The sequence below is a fragment of the Amborella trichopoda genome, chromosome 2 (assembly GCF_054954075.1).
Source record: "Amborella trichopoda isolate Santa Cruz 75 chromosome 2, AtrichopodaSantaCruz75HAP2 v2.0, whole genome shotgun sequence".
In the NCBI taxonomy this organism is placed as follows: domain Eukaryota; kingdom Viridiplantae; phylum Streptophyta; class Magnoliopsida; order Amborellales; family Amborellaceae; genus Amborella; species Amborella trichopoda.
In genome coordinates, this window is record NC_142337.1 from 48,859,314 (window position 1) to 48,885,000 (window position 25,687).

At 34.8% G+C, this 25,687-nt stretch overlaps 1 long non-coding RNA gene across 1 annotated transcript; it reads left to right on the forward strand.

Moving 5' to 3' along the window:
• Positions 1 to 1,875: 1,875 nt before the first annotated feature.
• LOC148783262 (uncharacterized) lies at positions 1,876 to 22,848 on the forward strand. Its single transcript, XR_016050645.1, has 5 exons — positions 1,876 to 2,039; positions 9,600 to 9,671; positions 13,759 to 13,956; positions 14,140 to 14,295; positions 22,757 to 22,848. It is a non-coding gene; the product is annotated as an uncharacterized LOC148783262 (long non-coding RNA).
• The last annotated feature ends 2,839 nt before the right edge of the window (positions 22,849 to 25,687 follow it).

Sequence of the window (25,687 nt, forward strand, 5' to 3'; positions counted from 1 at the left end):
GGCTCATTGTGGTTGATTTGAAATATTAGATCTATAAGGTGATTGGCTTTCATAAAGGTGTATTTTTTCACATGTGAGAGTTTTACCATTTATTTTGTTGCCCATTACCCTTGATGGATCTCTACACTTTTTAATTATTTAAAACTAAGGGCTAGTTGGATTCATTTGGAATTAAAATATAGACCTAAGTACAAAATGGTAAAGTTGTATTACTTAGGGTTTAATATGGGTGACAAGGGTGTTAAATCCCATCATTTCATCCTAGTGGTTGGTTGGAGATGGATGGCTCGGATATATTAACCTCTCATGTGCCGTTGGATAGGTACATCAAGGTTGTTGATGATATCTAATCTTATACACTATGTATATATACTTCTTTAAGTCTCAAACCATACCCACTTGGAAAAATGGACCTTGCTTGAATTGAGGAGAGAGGGAAAGAGAGAGCAAACCTTGGGACTTCCATATACCACCCATTTCCCTTTGAGAGTTTCCATCCTCCATTGATGATCTTTCAAGCTTGATAGTAGTCCATCACTCCATAAGATCAAGCTTATCACATACCATGATCAAGATATTATCTCTCTAAAGTATTTTAAGTCAAAGATCATTTTATCCTTCATCAAAGGATCTTGGAAATTTCATTTACAGTCATGTTTGAGCTTCCTTAAACCTCCATTTTGATATTATCTTCATGTCATTCTTACATAATGTGATCTCTCACTTGCTTATGTGTTTTATGCATTGATAAACCTTTAATAGTGCATAGCTTCCTTTGATCTACCATGCACGAATTCTCTTGAGCATTTCTAAGTCTTTTTATTCAAATTCCAGAGATATTTAGATCCTCTTAGAAGTGTGTTTTCTCATTTAGAGTTGGAACTTTTGCATAAAAAGTTGTTGTGATGGATTGGTAGACCACAACAAGTAGTTTTTCTCTATCTTGCTCTATATTGATCCAATTTGCACCATTCTTCTTGAAAACTGTATTAAATTGATTTTGTAGAATCTAAGAAATGGATTCAAAGTTGTAAGATCTTCCTAATTATATTAGATACCCTTGATATTATAAACCACTCTTGCACTACTCATTGAGATAAGATTAATTCCCTAAAATGCTCAAATTTGTGCCCGAGCACAAAGGTTCAAACCATGGCTTCCCACATATAGTATGCATTTTTATTTATTGTATTTATAGTTATTAAATTATTTACGGCTGAAGAAATTGTGTATGTTAATTGAAAAATAGAATTGTGCTTTTGATCTTGTGGAATGACTTAATGCTATGTTTTATTGTTTATGTGAACTGAAATATCATTGGATTTATAATCAAGTATATGATGTGTATGAGACATTGTGATATATGATGAAGATGAAGAAAGAATAATGAAGATGGATTTATCATGTAATTTTAATATAATAAGGAATTTCAAGTGAAAGTCATGTAATATATCTTTTAGATGTATATTGTGAGCATTTGGATATTGTATTGAGAATTGTATTGAGTTTAATTGTAGTTTTGAGTAAGGGATTTGTAACGGACCTATTAGGGTTAAATTTTTATTATTAAAATTTGTATAAATCAAGCATGTAGGTTAGATTTTATGTATGATGGTTTTATATTGAGATATTCATGTATTTAAACCCTTGAGTTTTAATACAATAGAAAAATTTTAAAGATTGTGTACCTTGCCACTGAGTCTTATACCACCAATAGTTATTCTGCTAATCGACCCATCGACTTCCTCCTCTTTCTTGCATTTGCTCCTTGTTGGGGTTGTCGTACATGTCTTCATTATTACTTCATGAGAATTGGGTTATTGCTCCCTCTTGGTCTTCATCCGAGGTTTAGGATCTATGGTATTAATAACTGTGAAAATCTATGGTGTGTAAAGCAGGGGGAGCAAGCAGCTATGAGCTATTGAATTCATGTGACGGGCAAAGGAAACGAACTTTTCGAAAAGCATAGGAAGGGGTATGAGCTATTGAATTCATATGAAGGGCAAAGGAAATGAACTTTTTGAAAAGCATAGGAAGGGGTATCATCGCTACCTAAGAAGCCATTTTTTATATTTTTACAATTCAAATTTGAAAGAGAAAACACTGGTTCCATAGAATGGCATTTCACAATCAATGATGTAAAAATCTACATAAATTTGTATTGATTTTTGCCAACATCATAGAAAGAGATTGTAAATGATATCATTTGAGATTAGTATTGGAAAAATTGAACCCAAATGATTAACCAGACATTGGGCCGGAAGCAATTCAATTGGCCTAATTGAGCAAGTCTTGAGAAGTCAAAAAAGTGTTGTCAAGAGAGAGAGAGATTTAGTATAAAATAAGAGGGAGAATCAGATATTGATTTTCAGGCAGTCAAAGAGAGAGAGAGAGAGATTCCCATGTACTCACTGATCATAGAGAAAAGAGCATCTCATTAATCTAGTGATGTAAAAATTTTTGGCACTCATAGAGAGTACTCGGACAGAGAGAGAGAGAGATAAGTATTGGTTCCAGGCCATGCTCGAAGAAAGCAAGAAACATGGCGGCTTCATATGATGCAGAGAGAGAGAGAGAGAGAGAGAGAGAGAGAGAGAGAGAGAGAGACGTGATAGAATTAGAACTTAAGAGGTTTTTGATTTTTGTGCAATACAGGTTGACAAGATCACTAGGTAACATTGGTATTAACTCGACAGCTCATTGAGATCTAATGCTTGCAAACTGGGGTCTCATGCTATCGACATGTGTGAGGGTCCTATAGTTCTCAATAGAAAATATATTATAAAAAGAATGGAATCCTATAAGTAAAAAATGAACGCATACCAAAATAGGAATTTTAGTCAAACACTCTTTTGTCAACAAAATAGCTGTCTATGTTGTTAACATATGGATATGGATATGGATATATACTGATACATTTCAGTATGGATATGCATCTGTATGGATACATATCTCTTGATAATATTAGGATATTTATCATATTGATACATATCAGTATGGATATGCATCTGTATGGATACATATCTCTTGATAAGATTAGGTGGTGTCTATCCATAACCATTAGTATATATCTTTAAATGTTACTAGCCGTAGATATATATGAAGTCATGTATATTCTTAATTAATCAATTTAATAAAGTTCTCTACAATATTTTGAAAATTCTAAACATAGTATCAGAGCCATAGGCTCCTCAATCTCATATATGAGGTGCGAGCTTAGATTTGAGGTTGCCGTGAGGTTGCTGTGAGGTTGCCGTGAGGTGCGAGCTCAAATCATAGTTTTGTTTATGATCCTTCAACAAAACCTTTACTGCACAGTCCTTCACCTGTCAATTTGCTTCACCTGCCCATACTCCTTTGCTTCCCTTACTTCACAGTTTGTAGCATAGTTTGCATCAAGAAATTATCTCCTAGAGAGAGAAAATGCAATTTATCACTTTCTTCCCAATTTGCTGATACGTGCTATGTTGAACACATCAGCTCCTTGTGGCACAAAAGCATTTTTATCTGTGGAAAATCTTTTGGCATAGCAGCTAAAGCAGTGTTGCGTTGAGGAATTAAAGCTCAGGTCACTCGTGCTCAAGCAGTTTGCTGTCATCGATAAGATTTACAACCTCATCTCACGGGTGCGGCTACGCGATTTGTATCGAGTAGTGACATTTCTCTCTCTAAGTTTAAGTTTGATGGGATTGGGGCTTTGCTTCTTATCATGGTTTTTGAGCGATTGAATTCTCTCTTTGAGGGGAATCTAGTGGCCAAATTGCCCTTTTCGCCTTCTGGTTTTGTGTTAAAGATGAGCCTTATTTGCACTATGTTCAAGCCACGGCCGACGAATCAGAGGCTCCAAGGCGGGAGATGAGGCAAGAATGGATGGCGATCGGTGCCCTGTAAGCACCCTGCAACTTTTGAAAACCTCTTTCTTACGTTTGGCCATCCTCTTTATCCCTACTTCGTTCTTTGTTGGGCACTTTTGTTGGGAAAAAAGTGCACCTCTATGTTTCTTATTATTCCAAAAACTCTTATTATTTCAAAAAGCATGCCTTCATTTGATAGATGGAAGCCTCTTTATTTGGGTAAATTCCTTCTTTTGTTGGGCATCCTTTCTTTCATTCTACACATGCAAAAAGTGCACCTTGACCAAGTGCACTGCTAGGTTCTTTACTATTTTATAAAAGGTAAACCATGATTGTTGTGTTGCTTCTGATCAATCTCTCTTCCGAGTCATGTTTCGACTCTTTGATCTGTTTTGGATCTTACTATTTTTTACTCCGAATCTAAAGTTTCAACTATTTTTGTTGATCCGCTACTAGCTTCTGTTGGCTCTTCCAAGTGCCTCATGTTTCATGATCGAATTTCTCAATCCTGATTGAGTTTTACATTACTCAATCCTTTTGGATGTTGGAGTCTTTTCTTTCTCAATCATGTTTAATGATTGAGTTTTTTGTTACTCAATCCTATTGGATGATATACTTTTTCGTTACTCTATCATGTTTGATGATCGTGTTTTCCGTTACTCGATCCTGTTTGATGATCATGTTTTTCGTTATTCGATCCTGTCTATTAGTCGAGTTTTTCTTTACTCGATCCCAGATGTTCTAAAGGCTTGTTTGTCTGTTGTTGATTGACTTTTTCGTTACTCGATCCTGGATGTTCCAAAGGTCGTCTGTTCCTGAGGTCGGCCGCTTTTATGTGCTTGTTGTTCAAGCAATATTTGGTTGTTGTTTAAGCAATTTGATAATGGAGACCATTGCTTCTATCGATCACCCTATGAACCTGAAAACCTAAAGATCCAACTCGTTTGATTATGCAAGTAATTGTTTAAACTCCATATGCTTTGTGTCAAAGCATCTTGAGTTTGAGGGAAGTTATTAACGTATATATATGGATATGTACTGATACATATCAGTATGAATATGCATATGTATGTATACATATCTCTTGATAAGATTAGAATATGTATCATACTGATACATATTAGTATGGATATGCATTTGTATGGATACATATCTCTTGCTAAGATTAGGTTGTGTCATCCATAACCATCAGTATTTATCTTTAAAGAAAATTACATAAATATCCGTTATACTTTGCATTATTACGGATGTACAAATAGTTTCCATTATTACATGTATATCTGTTTTTTACCTTTTATAAAGTAATTTTTAAAAAAGACAAGTTTATCCTTTTTCGAATGTTCAACATCTGAATTGGAGGGTTTTTCGGATGTTCAACATCCGAAAATATGCCGAAAGTGTAACGTTAAATTTCGTATTTTCGAGTGATGAACATCTGAATTTAAGGGGTTTTCGGAAATTCAAAATCCGAAAATTGCTCAACTGTTAAACTTTCGCATTTTCATTTTCGGTTGTTAAACAACCGAAAATATGTTGAATTCGATTGTTCAACAACCGAAACTTTTTGAGCCAAATTTTCCCGCTTATTAGCAAAAAGTTTTTTTTTTTTTTTTTGTTAATAAGTTTGGGGAAAACGAAAAAAATACAGTATCTTTCGCGCATCAAACCCCCTTTACTGTTCCCCCACAAAGTTAAACAGATTGACTCGCTATTTGGTCGTGATTGGTGTCGTTCTTCCTCTTGCCTTACACTGTTGATTACTTTATGTTTATTTTATCACAATTAATACAATATTATATTTTCTTATTAGTATTATTGGTGATTAATAAATAAAATTTGTTAAATATTTTTGAAGTTGTTTGTTTGTATAATTATTTGTTGTTTGTATTATGTTGATCCATTGTATTCCTTGTTTTGGCTAAATATTGTTCAACTTGTTTGTTTGTATTAATATTTGTTGTTTATTTTGTGTTTATTTGATTTTATTTATTTATTTATTGTTTACTAGTCATATTTTTAGTAGTACACTATTTCAATCTATTATGTAATACTCACATTTTATGAATCCTAAAGTAGTTATAAATATCCCAATTTTTTGTCTTCTTTATTGTATTGATTTTTTTTAACACAAATTTTGGTATTCATTTAATACAATAGCATTGACAATGGCTACCGAGGGAGTGCAACTGGTATTCCAATATGGGGGGTCATTTGAGACTAATGCAGATGATGGACGTGTTATTTATAAAAGGAAAAAAATTGAAGGTCACGAAGTACAATGGAAACAGTTCCTTGGAGGAACTAAAAAGTCTTTTTCATAATTTAACCAAGTGTGATCCAAACAAATTAGCTATTATGTACCACAATACAAGTGTATCTAGTGGGCCTGATTTGATTGATGTAAGTGATGATATAAATGTATCTTTTACGTTGGGATGGGAATATTCGATAGTTGTTGTACATTTTGCCGCTACAATGGAGCTAGTATCAGAATCTCTTGTTGATGGCCCATCTTCAAGGAATAAGTATATCTACAATTTACTTTTTCATCTGTAAATTACTTTTTTTTTATCTTTTATGTATAGAAATTGATATTACATCTTACATTATCTTTTGTCAACAGTCGGCATAACCCTTTACCCGATGAAGATCAAAACATTCCAGTGGCACCCGACACTGAGCTTGTACCAGAGCGTGATATGAAGGATATTGAACCACTAGAGAGTCCATGTAGAGGAGTTGGTAACTAGGTTCAGCTGAATGTTAGGCAGTTTTATGTCAGTGAATGCTGGCATCATCTAGTTGATTTTGCAATCCACAATAAATTTGTTTTGAAGTTTGATAAAAGTGAATTGGGACAGGTGTGAGCAAGTTGTAAGGTACAGGGATGCACATGGAAAGTGCGGTGCTTACGAGTTGGCAGTACCAAATAATTTAAAGTGAAGTCTATGGTTAAGGAGCACACATGTAGTGGTCCATTGGGGAGGGTCTATCAGCCACTAGCTTGTAGTGATTGTTGGCAAAATCGATTAAAGGCCGCCTTATTGACCAACCAAAAATTAGAGCAAAAGAGATCGTAAAGGATGTCCAACGCGATCACGGTGTCAGGCTTCCTACATGCAAGCTTGGCGGCAAAAAAAGGTTGCTAGTGAGATGATAGATGGATCCCATGAACAATAATACCATGACCTCCCCTTGTATATGAAGAAGATCCAAAGAATCAACTCAGAAACCGAAGTTCGCATCCACATAAATGAAGGTCAAACGACTATTTATTGCTTATCGTCTATGCATTATGGGTTTTCTTAATAGATGCAAGCCACTAATTGGTATTGACGAGACATTCTTAAAAGGAAAGTATCAAGGCATATTATTGTGCGTTATCGTTCTAGATGCAAATAATGGGCTCTTCCCATTAGCATTTGCAGTGGTCGAGAAGGAGAACTACCATGGTTGGTATTGGTTCTTAAGTACATTGAGTGAGCTATTGAATACGTATCCTAATTTGTATGCCTTAACAATTATATCAGATCGACAGAAAAGCCTGTCAGTAGCAATAAAGAAAACATTTCCCACTTGTTTTCCATCATTTTGCATGCGACATATGAGAGAGAACTTCAAGGGCTTTATGAAGAAGTCCTCAAATACGAAAGTATTGCTGATGCAGTTTTGGAAGGCTGCCCGTAAAGCGACCATTGGTGCGTTTGAAAAAGTAATGTTTGATATACAATATACCAACCCAGAATCATATGAGTGGATTAAGAATATCCCTCCCAAATTTTGGGCAAATACATATTTTTCAAGGTCTAGATACAGTCATCTCACCTCTAACATAGCCTAGTATTTCATTGCTTAGCTTTTATCTGCTCGAGAGAAGCCGATCATTACAATGTGTGAAGAAATAAGGGTACAGTTGATGACTAGGTTTGAAGAGAAGAGGGAGTTAGGTAATACTTGGAGTTGCATGTTAGTACCAAAAGCCCAAGAATTACTCGACTTACGGAAGATGAAGGCTCGATTTTTGCACACAGTTATTTCCACCATGGACACGTATTTTGAGATCCACTATCTTAGGAAGAAATATGTTGTCGATTTAACGCATTGGACGTATAACTGTAGAAAATGACAACCCAGTGCCATTCCATGTGCTCATGCCATTGTGGCTATTAACCATATGCATTTGGATCCGACTATGTACTACCTTCAGTATTTTACAGCGAAATACTTTAAAAGGGCCTTTGAAACTCCCTTTGGGCTTGTCCCAGATGATATTGAGTTGACAGGTATATTCAATTGGACAATGTTGCCATCAAGGACTACACGGTTTCCCTGTAGGCCAAAAAAGCAACGAAGAATATCCGAGACCGAACAACCATTACCTGGCCTTTGAAGTAAAAACAATTCGGCGCAGTGGGTCATAATAAGAGGACATGCAGAGAACCGATAGAGTGAATTACGTAATGTCAATATTGTGTTTCTGTATCAAATTATCAATTTCATGAATTTATGAATAGAGTGAATTCAGTGTTCTCAATATTGTGTTGTTGTACTTGGTGTTAGTGCGATTGGAATTCTGTGTTGTAAAAAATCTTCAAATTGATCATCTCGACCAGTTTCCAGAAAGCATAATTTAATACCATAAAGTAACCAGTCTGTTTTACCATAGAATTGAACAGTAGCATTGAACAGTTTACAGAAGAAAATTTGACTTAAAGTTAGAACACAAAGAACATAATTACATAAGCATATATCTATCAACATGTTTCAATATCAATCACATATTAGAAAGCGCCAAATGTCACATTCTCGGATGTTGAAAATCCAAAAATATGGCATTTTTGGATGTCCAACTTTCGAAAATGTCACTGCAAAAATTCAGGAAGTTACTGAAATTTCGCAGTGAATTTTTCAGATGTCTAACATCCGGATGATGTTAGACATCCAAAAATGTGAAATTTTACGGATGTTTAACATCCAAAAAAGTCATTTCGAAATTCCAGTAAGTTGTTGGATTTTCGCAGTGACATTTTCAGATGTTGGACATCCGAAAATATCACATTTTGTTTGAAATCATTTTCGAATGTCGGACATCCGAAAATGTGCGATTTTCAGATGTTCAACATCCGAAAATGTGACTGCGAAATTCCAGTAAGTTGTTGAATTTCGCAGTGACATTTTCGGATGTCCAACATCCGAAAATGTTATACTGATTTTTTGAAAATATGCAATCATCCACTATGGAAAAGCCCTGAGTTTTTTTGCACTACCTTTCAATCCGACAAATGCCTCACACAAAAATAATGAAGATATCAATCCTCAGCTTTTAGAAGAAGCTAGAAAAGAATTGTTTTTTTAGCAAATTGCATTCAAACCTTGCATTCAAACCCATTAAAGTGAATATGAGCAACCATTCAAACCCATTAAAGTGAATCTAATGGTTAAAGTGAATGTGCCCTTGTATCGATGGAAATGAATCATTCAAATCCATTGAAACCCACTATCATGACTTTATGAGCAATTGCTTGCAGTACTAGAAAAACAAGTAAGAAAGACTTGACAAAATTCATTCAACGAATTGGGTGGGTCAAAATGACCAATACATTACAACGATCAAAATATATTACATTGGGTGGGTCAATTGTTCCAATACATTACAAAGGTCAAAAGCCCATTACATTGGTTGCCTTCTCTTGGGCTGATACTGTTTCTTTCATGTGCTATATCTTCTGCTTTCCTCAACTGCAGGTTGTGTGGATGGAGCTAGATCTTATACAGCCCGACTACTTTCACCCACTATATCAGGTTTGGCCTCGTCAGGTACACCTTCATCATTATATTCACGTTATAAATTTTCCATCCTGGCTTCTATATCACCCATATCCGCAGGCACAAACTTAGACAACGTTTCTAACACATTGTTAACACAATTATACACTTCATAATACCACTTCTGTCTAAGTGTAAGTGCCTCTGCTAACATGATTGTAGATGCCCGAACTGCACTAACATAAACACTAGATAGGTAATTAATATATTTAAAACAATTTCATGGAACTAATAGCTAAGAACAAGACTAAAATAGTTTGTAGGTCAATATAAACATACAAACTGGTCCTCATAACCTCGAGGTCTCATTTTATTGTGGTTCATGAGCAGAAACTACATCTTCTTCTTCCTGGTTATGAGGTTGCAATAAGTCATTGGGTGGGTTAGTGACATTATATATTATAGGATGAGACAGTAGGTTGTACCAGGCCTTGTACTCCTCTAAGGGCAACCCATTGGCAATATCTTTTTCAATATCAAGCGTCATGCAGTCATGCGAACCAACTAGTGCTGAATTTTGTGTGCATTCACAGTTCACCAATCTCGTTGTCTACCTTGTTTGCTAGACCTCTTACCAACAGCCAAGGGATTTCTTGGAATAACCTGTTTAGCTCCAAATTACAGGTGTACACGATCTGGCATGTACGGCTCAGCAATATCATCAAATATGAGTGTCGTTATGCAAATTGCTGTTTGATATGCCTGCTGCCTATCATCTAATATGACCTCATCAGGCTTGAAATAGGGATTCCATGTTATCTGTTATATGATATCCAATCAATCAATAAAAAACATTGCAAATACTCAAATATATTTGAAAGTAATCAATATCAAATTACGCACTAACCTCATTAGGTTGGAGGTTAACAAATTCTTGTCTAATGGGAGGCATTAGGTTATGTGGATTGCCATAATAATTCTTCGGTGGCCCCCATCTTTTTGCCCTAGGCATATTTGGAGAGATACTATGCGGTATGGGCCTCATATGCATAATATGCTCATACGACCAGCACTGCAAAATAGTAAGATATGATAAGTAATAAATATTTTAGGAAAGCAGTCTAAACTATTATGCTTATACATATACAAAATAATTTACTTGTATAAGACTGGTTGAACCACTAAAATGTCTTCGCTTGAAAGTACAAGTCTTTCCAATGGAGCGATAGAGAAATGTAAGGGCTACAGCACCCCAAGCATATTTGCCGACTTCCTCAATATCTTCAAAGAATTGTAAGTATTTTGTTGGCACTGTTGAAACTGATGCATAAGTGAAAATAGTGAGGCTTACGAGGAAGAGTAGATATGCTCGACTATATCTAACAACTTCAACAGGGGTTACATCAGGTGGCGATTCCCTAAAATTGGCCTTCGACCATGTATGCCTCAAGACTGTCAGGTTGCCATCAGGGACTATACCCAAATTGTATTTTATATATTGTCGTAGGTCACTGATAGGATGACATGTAACTGGCTCGCCATCCATAGCCAGTCATAATATCTCATACACATCAAATAATGTTGGTGTCATCTCACCAATATGAATGTTGTAATGGAATGTTTTGGTCTCAGAATGCCACCTCTCCACATTGGCTGAGACCAAAGGATGATCAATTTGGCCTGACCGAATAATAGATAGTGCACCCACCCCAGACGTGCTTACTAATTCAACTTGCTCGTCTGTTAGATGCCATTCGTTTAATTGATAAGTCTTCTCATCAATTCTAATTTCTTGTTTCTCTTGGAATACAACAAATAGACAACAGATTAGTCCCAATATATATGTACTTCTCCTATGATGTTTGAACCTGACTACAATTTATTGAAAAATAACAAACTAATAGAAAGGGCAGATAAATATATGCATATACATGTCCTTCCCATATGAAATATGATGCATGTTCTGGATGAAGTTGAAGCAAACTAGGGTCTTGAGGACCTCCTAGGTATCCTCCATCAGGATGTACATGATTCATATTCACTGAAACACTATATGGTCACCATGTTAATCATAAGGTTACATATGTAAAACTTAACTAGAGAACAAAAAAACAATAATGACATGGTATTATTAAATCGAAAAATTGATTAATTTTAGACCATAACCTGGTGTTATGGGCTTAAACAAACCGGTACCACAATATCAAAAGAACTTAGTGTTATTAAGCCTAGTGTTATAGACCTAGTATTATAGACCATAACCTGATACTACTATATCAAAAGAACATGATAATACAATGGAATTAATATCGAGACAACAATAACTCATAATGCATTTGCATTAAAGAATCAATGAAACAATGCTAAGTCACAAATCAAATGAGCTCTCAAATAAATCTAGTCATGAATTATTCTATCCAAAATATAATTCACATAAAGGACATACAATGCTCAAATGTTCAAGTAAATATGTACTTGAATCATAAATCTAGTCACGAATTACTTTGCAAAATCTAGTCATTCTTACTTGAATCATAAATCATAAATAAAAAAAATCTACTCACGAATTACTTGGCAACATGTTCAAAGTCAATATGTCCTTGAATAAAAAGTTACATACAATGTTCAAAGTAAATATGTACTTCAATCATAAATCTAGACACGAAAACATTTGCAAAATCTAGTCATTGTTACTTGAATCATAAATCATCAATCATAATTCAAATAAATCTACTCACTAGTTATTTTGCAAAATGTTCAAAGTAAATATGTACTTGAATCATAAATCACATACAAATTTCATTGTTAAGCTACTCAATCTATCAACAACAAAATCAAACCTTTACTAAGATATCACTAAATCTATTACAAATATGTACTTAAAACTATCTAAGATTATAAACCCCCAAATTTTAAAAATTTAGAGTTCTAGTGAAACCACAAAACTCCAAGTTCTCAAAACCCCCAAATTTTAAAAATCTGATACAATCAAAATGGAGCCACAAATTAATTCAATCTAAATCAAATTCACAAGAATGAACTACTATGCTTGAGTATAAACCCTAACCAAAAATCAGGTGGCAATCTAAACCTAAAAAATCAACCCACATACCTTCACTCTGTGAAATGGCTTCAAAATCCAAGAAATGTTGTCAAAGATGTACACTATTAAAAATCCGAATCTGTGAACTATCTACTTTTCTTTACCAAAGATAGAGCAAATAGGCACACTCACGCACTCACAGATCAAATATGCACTCACAGAGCAGAGAACCAAAGAGCAAAATGCAGAGAACAGAGAAGATGAACAGTTGTATGACTATCGGCTATTTTCGGATGTTGAACATCCGAAAACCCTTTAAATTCGGATGTTCATCACCCGAAAATAAGAAATTTAACGTTACACTTTTGGCATATTTTCGGATGTTGAACATCCAAAAAACCCTCAAATTTGGATGTTGAATATCCAAAAAAGGGTAAAGTGGTCTTTTTTAAAAAATTGTGTTATAAAAGGTCAAAAACAGACATACATGTAATAAGTGACTGTTTGGTATATCCATAATAACGCAAAGTATAACGGATATTTATGTAATTTTCTCTTATCATTAACTGCTATTGGACGTATATTTATACATAGTCTTGTATATTTTTTATTAATCAATTTAATAGAGTTCTCTGCAATATTCTGAAAATTCTAACATATGTTAGAAAGAAATAAAAAAATAACTGAAACTTAACAAATAAAATTAAATGTAAAAAAAAAAAAAAATACATATGAGATAATAAATAATTATATAAAAATAAATTAAAAGTATGAAGCTGGAATTTATATTAATGCTTGCTTGAGAACGTAATGAGGCTAATTATTTTAATTTTGAAGCCAGGCTACAGCCGTCCTTGAGTATATGATCCGGAACATAATGATAATGACCCTTAGATGGTAAGACAAAACTTTGATAGGATAGGAACAGATCATAAAGGATCATACAATGCCTCATTTGAATGGAGACAAACAATAGATTCTGTGTCGAATAATCCGTCAATGACAGATTGCTTAGTATCAATTCTAATTAAATAATTTACATTTGGCTTCAAATGAGTGTTTTTAAGTTTTAACATTGGTGAAGCCGGCATATAGGCCATGTGCAGCAAGAACCATTGTCTACTATAAAAAGCATTGATTTAGAGAAGAGAACACAGACAGAAGAGGTGATGTGTTGGTAGAAGGAAGTAAGAATGGAAAAGGCAGTCCCAAATGGTGCAGTGCTTTTGCATTCAATTTTCATTCTCACTGTTCTTCTCGCCGTCTCAATTGCAAATGCCAGATCCTTTAAAGGTATACATGTAACATATTTTTTTTCGGAGACTATACGATAAATACATATCTTTATTTTGGTTCTTCTTTGGCTGAGAGAGAGATTACAGCAATGAAGATCTCAAACACTCCAATTCACTATTGAAAACCCGCTTAAACTTATTTGAAACTAACGTCTCTTTGGATTTCAAAAACTTGTTACAGGATTTGAGGCCCTAGCTACAAAGATACCGGACTGCTTTTCTGTTTATGGAGTGATTCAAGGTGACACGTGCTTTGAGGTCACTCAACAATTCAACATAACCCAACCTTTTTTCGAAGGACTCAATCCCAATCTCAACTGTAGCGCACTCTTCATCGGTCAGTGGCTGTGTGTTGCTGGAAGTTTTTGAGTGTGTGCTTCTATGACCAATGTATTACTGTTATCAATAAAGCTGAGTTCCACTTTGGCTGATCATGTATCATGTTTCCTTCTTCTCATCTTCCATTACTACTAGATGAGGTTTTTGTAGGCAGTTGATCTTCATTTCAATTCAGATGTAATGGCCTCACATCCTCTCCAAGTATCAAGATTGAGGCTTGCGGCTGTTACTTTTAAGACTCGGAAGACGTACTATTTATGCATGTCATGATATCGGCGCCTTGCCTAAGAGTCCTTTAGTCCATTTGCTTGCACGTTTCAAAGATTAGGTCATATTGGTTTAAGGCATGTGGGTGTAGTGATATATACTTGTTTTTTTTAAGCAAATTACGTACGCACACATGGGGGTTGAATCAATTACTAAATGGGGTGTCATTTCCCCAAAATTACGAGCACCATCCCCCCTCCCGTGAAGATTAAGTCATATTGGTTTAAGGCCTGTGGATGGAGTGATAGATACTTGTTTTTTTTAGAGCAAATTACTATGGACACTAGGAGGGGGGGGTCAATTACTAAATGGGGTATCATTTGCCTGAAATTATGAGCACCAACCCCTCTCACGACATTTTTTCTTTTTCCTAAGATACCCCCTGTGTGGCGATGCAAACACCGGACAGGGGATCCTTTTTTCCTAAGTTCCCATTGTTGTCCGGTATTTCAATTGCCGGACAGCTCCTACTTGAAACACCAAACATGTCTCGTTCAAAGATAACAAAGTTCAAAGAAGAAGCAGCAGCAGAAATGGGAATTTGAAGAAGAGAGAGGGAGGCGATGGTTTTGGTGGGAAAGGGCATAGCACAAAGGTCGGAGCCGCCTCAGATCGAGAAGCGCCGCCTTGTCATCTAAAACCCCTGGTTTTAGCCATGGCTCCAGATGTGGCTCCGCCACGTCCTCAACATATTCTTTTCTTCCAATGTACGACAAGCATTCTAGTTTACTAACCAAAATTTGTGTAGAGAGATGCCTAAAAGTCCTTTATAATAAAAAACTAATGAAAACGGGACTTGTTGCAACAGACACATATTATTCTATACTATTATTATGCTAAAAGCACATGATTACACATGCAAAACGTATGGCTAGTTAGTCATGTGGATCACACTACCACTTTGTTTCATCCACCAAACTTGGAGACTTGTTAATTTTAAAACTTTTTGAATGGTCATTGATTTACCTTGTTATAATTGTTATGTGGAGCACTTGGATCGCCTTTGACCAAACAATTTAGTATACTACACAAAAATCATAAAATTTTAAAAAAATTATGAAAACATACAAGAGAGAAGATCTATTCAACATTTCACTGCTATCTTTTGATTTCTTTTGAAACATATCATCCAAGATCAAATAATCATGTTTTAAAATAGAAAAAACTATGTATGGACACACAACAAACGTGAAAATACATAAAGATTTATATAGCCCAAAAATTATGCAGAGGGTCAATCGTCCTGTGGTTTTTTCAATTTTTCGAGTTTGTCCCTCGGTATGATGTTGCCATCTGACCGATTTTATTTCATTCTCGAACATAAGGTTCTGTCCAGTGTTTTAGGGAATTTTGGGACTGGTCTGATGTCCTGATTATTGGACTGCTTGCAACTTAGGCCTTAGACAACAATGAAATTGGCCAAAGATCCAAAACCTCGGACCGCTCTGCTCTTAGGTTACAATGACACCGGTCCGAGGTCCTAGACCTCAAACCACATACTAGACAAGGAATTTCCAGACTTGTCTAGTGTCTTTAACATCGAACTACCAATTTTAGGGCAGTCCGATAATGCAGACCTCAAACGCATCCCAAAATGCCCTTAAACACTGAACACAACCCTACCTTCAAAAAAACTAAAAAAATAAATAAAAACATGTATGTTGTTAACATCGGACCGATCTTCCACATAATTTTTGGGAAAATAAGGATCGTTTTGTATATTCCCTTTTGTTTTGGCGTCCGAATATAATTTTTCCTTTAAAATATTTGATATTGTAGTTGTAGTTTTAAATTTCCTTTCAACATTACTATCGAAAAGAATAAGCACATGTTTTGCAAAAGTTGATATTTTAGGTGTAGCTTGAAAATTTTCCTTCTGAGTTTAATATCGAAGAATACATGTTTTAAAATAGTTGATATTTAGGTGTAATCGGTTATATTTCTTTCTCAGTTTAATATCGAGAGAGTACAACATGTGAACTCAAGGACATGCTTTATATTTATCCTTTTCTTTTATGGGATTGTAGACCATTTATCTTTGTTACAAAGAGGTCACAATTACTTTTAGCCATTAGATGTCAAATTGGATAGCTTAGGCTTTGGGGTATGTCACGAAGTTCAAGAAAAGGTTTTTGTACTTTGAGTCTAGCCAATAACACATTTACAACCACTCTATTTAAATCTGACGGATAAGAGTGATTGTAGCATCCTTGTGCCAAATATAAAAGGATCTCTATATACTTGTCCTTCTTTATTTAGTTTAGGTGTGGAATTCGAATCTAGAATGTTAAGTTACAATATCACAGTAGGTACTAGGTTGTATATACCATAACGATTATAGTCGATCACACATTTTCATATATATCGCTGGGGAATTTTTTATTGTTTATACTTTATACCAACAATAGGATCATAAAGTCATTCAACTTGTAAACTTACTCCGTGATATGAAATAGCTAATTAGAAGCATTGTTTTTAATATAGAATTTTGAGATTTATCTGAGAAGTATTTTAGATATTGAGTTCTTATACACTTAAACAAGACCATCCAAAAATTGCACCATCTATTTTCAATCGTAGGACGTTATTTTTCTAGGCATATATAGACTGCATTGCCGGATAGTGGTCTAGAAATGCATGGGAGGTTAATAATTGAGGTTATTTTCCTACTAAAGCAACTGATTGAGAAGCTTAGAAAAGACCAACACATGGTCCTTATTGACCTAGATAAAGCTTATGATAGAGTACCTCGAGATTTAATGTAGTGGATATTGAAAAAGAAAGGAGTCTCCAGATTCTATATTTATTTGAGGAGAGATATATATGAAGGAATGCTAACTAGTTTACGAACAACTACTAGAGAGACGAGTGAGTTTTTAGTGACAATAGGTCTACATCAGGGATTAGCTTTGAATCTATAGCTTTTTAACTTAGTCATGAATGACTTAACTAGGCACTTATAAGATGAGGTATTATGGTGTATGTTGTTTGCAAATGATATAGTTTTGATCGATGAGACTCAAAGCAATGTCAATACAAAGTTAGAACTTTAGAGATGTTCAAGAATCTAAAAGTTTTAAAATTAGTCAGACTAAGACAAAGAGTATAGAATACAAGTTTGATAACAATAGGAGTAAATACGAGGAAGTAGTTAAGATTGACAACCAATTAAAAAAAGAGTACACTTTGATATCTTGGGTCAATAATCCAAGAGAATGGAGAAATTGAGGAAGATACCACACATAGAATTATAGCTAGATAGGTGAAGTTGAGATGTACAACCAGACTTTTAGATGATCGCCGCACACCAATGAATTTGAAGGCTGAAGAAAAAGTTCAATAGGACAACTTTGAAATTAGCTTTGCTTTGTGGGATAGATTGTTGGGTTGTCAAGAAATAGCATACTTATAAGATGAGTATAAGTGACATGACGATTTTGATATGGATGAGTGGCAAGACAGTATGGGATGAAATTTGAAATGAATACATTTAGGAGAATGTAGTTGTGGCTCCTATAAGCGATAAGATGAGATAATGTAGACTTAGGTACGCTAGACATGTGCAGTGCAGATGGAAGTGTGAGTTGGTTCAAGTAGAAGTTTACAAAAGGGCAAGGGGTATGTCCATATAGAAATGGTTGGAAATAGTGAGAAAAGATATGGGGACTTATGGCCTCCTTGAGAAATGACCCTTGATATAGCAGAGTAGTGGATTACACTTCATATAGTCGACCCAAATAGTTGGAAAAAGGCTATGATGATGGTGATTATACAGACTGCGTTGGAGTTTTTTTTCTTTTTATTTTTTGGGAGGATGATCGCAAGGGTTAAGATGTTACATCCCAAAACTTTGGGAAGCTGTAGATAGTATTAGATTGGGTTTTACCCTAATGAGTGAAAATGGGATTAATAAAACAAGATAAAACTAGTTAAAGTCCTGGAAAATAAGGCCAGGGCTTCAAGGGACTTCCTGGTCATGCTGAGTCTCAAGTCAATATAAACAGCTTGACTGGTTAAAGCATTACATCACGTTAACTTTCATTACAATATTTTACTACAATCATTTTCTATATCTTCTATCAGGATCAACTCTTTTATTTCACTCGATACATCACATTGCAAAATGTTATAAACATTATACACTCTATTCATTGGCAAGCATAACCATATACATAAATTTAAGGTTATGTACACAAATGTGCTCTATCACATGATCCTTAGGGGCTATGTATTTTACCTTGTCCAACTGTTTTTATTTCACTTAATAGATCACATTACAAAAGGGTATTCTCGAGATACACATTCCATTCATTATCAAATATAACTACACATGAATATTCAAATAGGCTATGTAACATAATGTAGACATTCATTGCAAATGTGTTTTCTCACAAAATCGTTGAGCGAAAGCCCCATTCTTACATACTTAATAGATACAGCGAGTAGGATAGGGACAGTGAGGAGTCAAATGCATGGGAAACCAAGCGAGAAAGAGGGAGATGAAAATGGTTATATGGAAGAGAAAGAGAACGGAAGAGAGAGTAGAGACTGACTTACGTAAATGTTGCTCTAGCAATTCCAACTTGTATAACACATACTTGCACTCCCCACTATAAATGTCTGTGCTATGCTTCTTCAACTCGACAAACATCTTCAGTTTAACCACATTATCAAAGCCTGTTTGGTGTGCGATACTAACATTTTCTACCCCATGGCCTTAACAAGTTTGGCAAGACTCGTATTACTTTCTCTATCAAATGGCCATAAGTCATGTGCTTGGCATCATAAAAAAAACGAAATATCTCATGGCCTTAAGTCATGTGCTTGGAATCATAAAACGCAGGAAATATTTCATTAACGACCTTGAGAAATTTTGGCAATGTATCATGGGATTCCTATAACTCAAAAGCCTAATGATTTAGGATATGAACCGTGAACCATGAAATGTGACCCATTGAATTTTAGGCTCATTGCCAAAGATTGAGAATGTACATGTTCATCGTAATTTTTCTCAGAGTCTATACCCATGTGTCGTAGGAGCTCTATAGAATGTACAGCATATGAATTGGAGGTCGGTTGAAATCACATAAATTTATTTTTATCTTCCTTTGTTGGTAGGCGCCCTGAATCATCAAAAAAGTAAGACCATCTTCGTTTTGTTGGTTGGCACTCCAAATCATCAAAAAAAGTAAGACCCACTTGGATGAGCTTCAGTCGGTCTACATTGACTTTAATGGTGTTGTAGTATGTCATTGATGGGGCTGAATACTCATAATTGTGTAAGAAACCAATGAATTATGTATCGAGTGCAATGTGGTGGAACTTGCTCCTATAGCAATGACCATGGAAAACTCTTTTTAACTACTCGCCCATATATTTTAATATCTATATCAACCATGTTACTCTCCCATATATTTCTAATATCTATATCAGTCGTGTCCTGTAAAAAAACAGAGAACATCATTGATAAATAAAGCCACTCTCCCTTACATTTGGAACAAAGATAAGTAAAAAGATGGATGTCAAATTATGGAGAAGAATACATAACACATAGACATGGTATCAAGGTGAACGTATAAAGAAACAGAGATAAATGCGTAAACAACCTACCTATAAGAAAATTAAATAGACATGGTATCAAGGTGAATGTATAAAGAAAGAGAGATAAATGCGCAAAAACCTGTTATAAGGACCCGGACTTTTCCGGTATTTGATGGTGCACCGTCGAGTTGTCGGCACGGGTGATCTGGCGCACAAAAGCTGCAGTGCGCGACGCTGCCATGTGTGTTGCCGCCGTGCGCGATGCTACCATGTGCGTTGCCACCATGTGCGATACAGCCATGTGCGTTGCCGCCGTGCACGACACCGCCGTGTGAGCTACTGCACGCGTATGACACTACTGAGCGCGCGATAGTCCAAGGGAACTTTTTCTCTCTCTCATGATTGCTTGCATGTTTCTTGGACACCATGTGGCACTTCCATGTCCCATGTGTGCCAAGTGTTAGCTGCATGTTGCCGCCCCCTTCTTTTGCTTATTTAAGCCCCACCTTCTCATGCCTCCATAAAATTTTTCTTTCTCTCTCACCCACGTCCTCCCTCTCTCCAACTTAGAGCTTTGAGCTTGAACCCATTAGAGCTTGGCCTTTGAAGGGAAGCCTGTATAGATCACCTGAGAGATTCATTTAATGCTGTAAGTGGATCTAGTTCCATGTTTCATGCTTTTGTTTAATTAGCTTATCAAAGTATGAAATTTCAGGCATGAATATGGATGTAACTGTGAATAGGGATGTGATTGTGAAATATGAATTCTTGTTGTACGTGCTCTGTTTTTTTCAGAACCGTGACTCCTTTTTGTGTAATTGTTTGAGCAGCAAAAATGTTTTTGTTGATCGTGAAATTAAGTGGGAAAGTGCCCCTTTGAATATATTTGAAGATGGAAAAGACCTCATGTGAATACCTCTTTTGGTTTGCAAATTATCAATCATTTTATAAAGTATGCCATAAGTGTGAAATGAATTTCTAGGAACCCAGTATGACATTGTTCACTAAACAAAATACGTCAGAATGAGCTCAAACCACTTTTAAATTAAATATGTATGAATCTATTTTGAAAATAGCTTTGGAAGTATGATCAAATTATCTATGATTCAAAAGTTATGTCCATTTTTCTATAAGGAAGCCACATTGGATTTTCTACTTAAATTTTTAAAAACTATTACATGTTTTGTGTGGCATTGTTCACTGACCAAAATATGTCAGAATGAACTCAAACTACTTCTAAATGAAAGATGTATGAATATATTTTGAAAATTGTCATGATGAGATTCTCTGTGGTTTGAAAGCTATGTTCGATTTTCTATTAAGATATCATCCTGTATTTTTTGTTGTGAAAGGCAAGATTATCAATAGTTTGGCAAGCTTTAGGCCAATATTTAAGGGTCATTCCCTTCGTTAAAGTTGTGCTTTAATGAGTCTATATTGTTATAAAAGTAGTCCCAAGTCCAAATTATTTTAGAATCCCATGACACGCCTCTAAAGGGGGACCCTGTTCACTGTAGCAAAACCAGAAAAGTGGTATGATGATATCTTTTGAGCTAATGAGCCTGGCGGTCGATTTATATACATGATACGACATGATAATGTCTTTCAAACTACTAAGCATGATAATATGATTTTATGCATGACACGCTGATGTTTTATATGAGCATGGAAATGTGTTGCTAATGAGAAATGTGCGCATGATAGTATGACATGCTCTGTTGTGTCATGAATACATGATAATGAGGTAAGCTCTGTGATGATATGGGAGGATGTAGTAAGACATGCTCTGTTATGATACATGTAAATGATTATAATACATATTCTATAGTGATATGTGTGTAGGATTTGGAGAAAAACTAAGCGTTATGTGATAAGTGCCATGTGATAAGACCTGCACGGTCAGCTATGTGATAAGTTTTATACGATAAGTACTATATGATAAGAGCTATGTGATAAGTTCTATGTGATATGACCTAAGTGGTCAGCCATTGTGCCCGCAGTCGAGATATTTACCATGACTCCCTATGATAGGACGAGAGTTAGGATGAGTATGTGTTGGAAGGGTCGCCCCCCCCCCCCCCCCCCCCCCCTCGCAAGACCTATGTGGGCACTACGCATTGGGTCATCCTTTGGTAGTGTAACGCTCTCTCGCCATAAGGGAGTAAGGAGAAGGTCATGTCTTGGAAGGTCACCGCTTAGCAAAAGCCCTAAAGCGTGCTGAGGACTGTGTGTATGTGTGAAAGCATTACGAAATGGGTCATCCATTTGTCATTATTTTCTCTCCTGAGTGATGGTAGAAGTCTTAAGCAATGAGATTGACTTGGCTTGATGGATATGGCTTCTACTTCAGGAGTAGGGGAAACTAAGGAGTAAGTAAGTTGTAGATTGTTGTTACTTGCTTAAATACATTGATTCTATTAAGGTTTGTAAGGTTGAATGACTAACTTGACCTCTGCTCTGTATCATATATGATTGATCTGAATTGTCATTGCTTTACTTTGATTTATAGACTACACACAGGTAGGGACGATTTTGGAACATGGCTCATGTTTTATAAGCATTGCATAACACCTTGAGTATTGTTATAAGAGAATGTTCATAGGCAGGATGGCATGACAACTTGATCTATTTACTGGGCTTCTTCTATGTAGAGCAATAGCTGCAGGTGGAGGATGGGCGGTGTGGTGATCGCGGCTGGGGGTTGGAGTCTCGTGCTTTTGTGGATGTCTTTTATTTTCAATTGCATGTTTTGGTTGGCAGTGGCCATATAGTTCTTGTTTATTTTGAAGTCATGTAATTGTATTTGGGCCATTGAAGCCTTGGACATATCTGTAATACTTTTGGACCTCTTTTGTATATATGTATATGCAGTCTGGAGCTTGGTTGTCTAGTTTTAGTTTGTGATTGTGTGATTGGAGTTTTGTTTTTCTTTCGTAGCTTGCTTTGATTCTTTTTTCATAAGGCGTTGAGCGCACTCCCACCTGAATGGTATTCGCTACTTTTGGTCTCAGCCTCGCACCCTGTTGCCCTCTGGCAAGTACAGTAGGACGGTAGGGGGCGGGGTCATGACACTTGCCTTATGACAATTAAGGGTAAAAATGCTTTGAGAATAGGAGATATACTGATAATTTAAAGGTGGTTTATAATTCTATTCATATTTCCCTAGAAACTAATACAGAAAACAAACAAAGAGCTTATCTCTAATAATTTACTCCATCAAGTAAGATAGAATCTCTAATCATGGATATTTTCATCATAATAGTAAATTCAAAGTAGCATTAAGGCTCTAAACACATTGGTAACTTAGGTAAGTACTAGGAAACACAAATAAATATACCCCATTGAAAGAAACCACGAGATATCATTTTACTCTTCCTTAGCTAATTGTTCTTCTAAAGCCCTAGCTTGAGCATTACTCATAAAAAGAAAAAGGTCAAAGAAAACCTTTTCCATCTTAGGACAGATTGATGAATTAATCTCATGGCTAATGAGAGAATGAAAATGAAGATGACCGCTCTATCCATTCCATAGTATAAAAACCTTTTTCTTAGTTATTCGAATAAATCTAAGAGGTTAAAATGCATTTTCATTTTTGTTTCAATGATTTTGGGAATGTCTAGTTATGCATTTTATGTTTAGACATTTAGAAGATGAGAGAGAGCAAAAGAGAGAGAGAGAGAGAGAGAGAGAGAGATTCACTATATCAATAGTCTAGATCTATTGTTTAAGGGAACTCATTTTGACAATATCTAGGTGCAAATACAACTTTATTTATTTTTAAATTGATTATTAGGATGAAGAGAATGTGCATGAACACATTAGGTCATACAAATTCCACAAAAATGATTTTTTAGAAATATGGTTTCATTATTATTATTATTATATATATATATATATATATATATATGAAAATATGGGATTAGCCCACTAGCTCATATGAACATATGAGCCCAATATCCCAGATTGATTCTGGGCCAATTTGACGATCACAGATGTCCGGTAGTGTTTTAGTTTTTTTTCTACAAATTCAAATCACTTGAAATTTTAGGCGTGTGTTTATCAAAAATAGGTGAATCTTTGAAAAATATAAAAATAATATTTTAAATGAAATAAATTGACCAAAATATCGCTGAAACGTTTTGAGGGGTATTTTGGTCATTTGTTTTCGCGAATAATTTTTTTTGATATATTTTTATTAAGTGCGCCTTGATGAGAAGAACATACAACTAAAATTTTAAGTGATTTGCATATTTAGAAAAGAAAAACTAAAATTCAAGTACTATTGGACATCCGTGATCGTCATATCGGTCCAGATTCAATATGGGCCGTTAGGCTCATATATTCATATGAGCTAGTGGGCTAATCCCATCTTTTATATATATATATATATATATATATATATATATATATATATATATATATATATATATATATATATATATAATACTACGTAACGCATATAAGCGAAAATGAACAGTGATTTTGCTACTCCCGTCACTGTCCAAAGTTCGTCACGTGGTCATGATTGTCCAGTAGTGTTTTATTTTTTATTTTTTATTATAAATCAAAATGACTTAAAATTTTTAATTTGTATTCATCAAAAATAGGATAAACTTTGAAAAATATAAAAAAAAATTTTTGCATGAAAAACATTGACCAAAATACCCCTGAAACGTTTTGGGGGTATTTTGAATAAATTATTTTTCATGGATAATTGTTTTTATATTTTTATTAGATACACCTCAGTAATATATACAAATTTTCCAAATTTCAGGTCATTCTAATTTGTAAAAAAAAATTAAAAATAAAATACTATTGGATAATCGTGACCACGCGATGAAATTTGGACGGTAATGAGGGTAGGAAAAATCACTATTTATTTTATCTTATAGGAGTTGGGAAGACTTTTCATATATATATATATATATATATATATATATATATATATATATATATATATATATATATATATATATATATATATATATATATATAATATGGGATTTGTCTAGAGTTAACAATCCCTCAAAATACAAAGGTTAAAGGGGTTGTGATAGGTGTATTTACCAAAACAATCATTTTTTTATTCAAAAATTATTTAAATAAGTAACTTTACCATTAAGCAATGAAAATTTTGAAATTTTTACAAAAATATAATAGCATTTTGGAAGTTAGTATCCTAAAACTTTATTTGTAGAGTGCCCTTGTTCTTTAGTTAAAATTTCAATTTTACTCTTTATGGAGATGACAAAAGTACCATTTGTCTTGTAGTAATATTTACAAAATTTCCCTACCAAAGTAACATTTTTAAAAAATAGACCACAAAGTTAATAAATCTAACATTCACAACTCTCTCTATCTTGAACCATTGCAATTTGAAGGGTTGTGAACTTTAGATTATCCCATATATATATTATTTATTTTTAAATTGATTATTGGGATGAAAAGAATGTGCGTGAACACATTAGGTCGTATAAATTCCACATACATGATTTTCTAGAACTATGATTTCATTATATTACAATGACTGCATGTATGTATGTATGTATGTATGTATGAGTAATGATCCTATGAGACCCTCC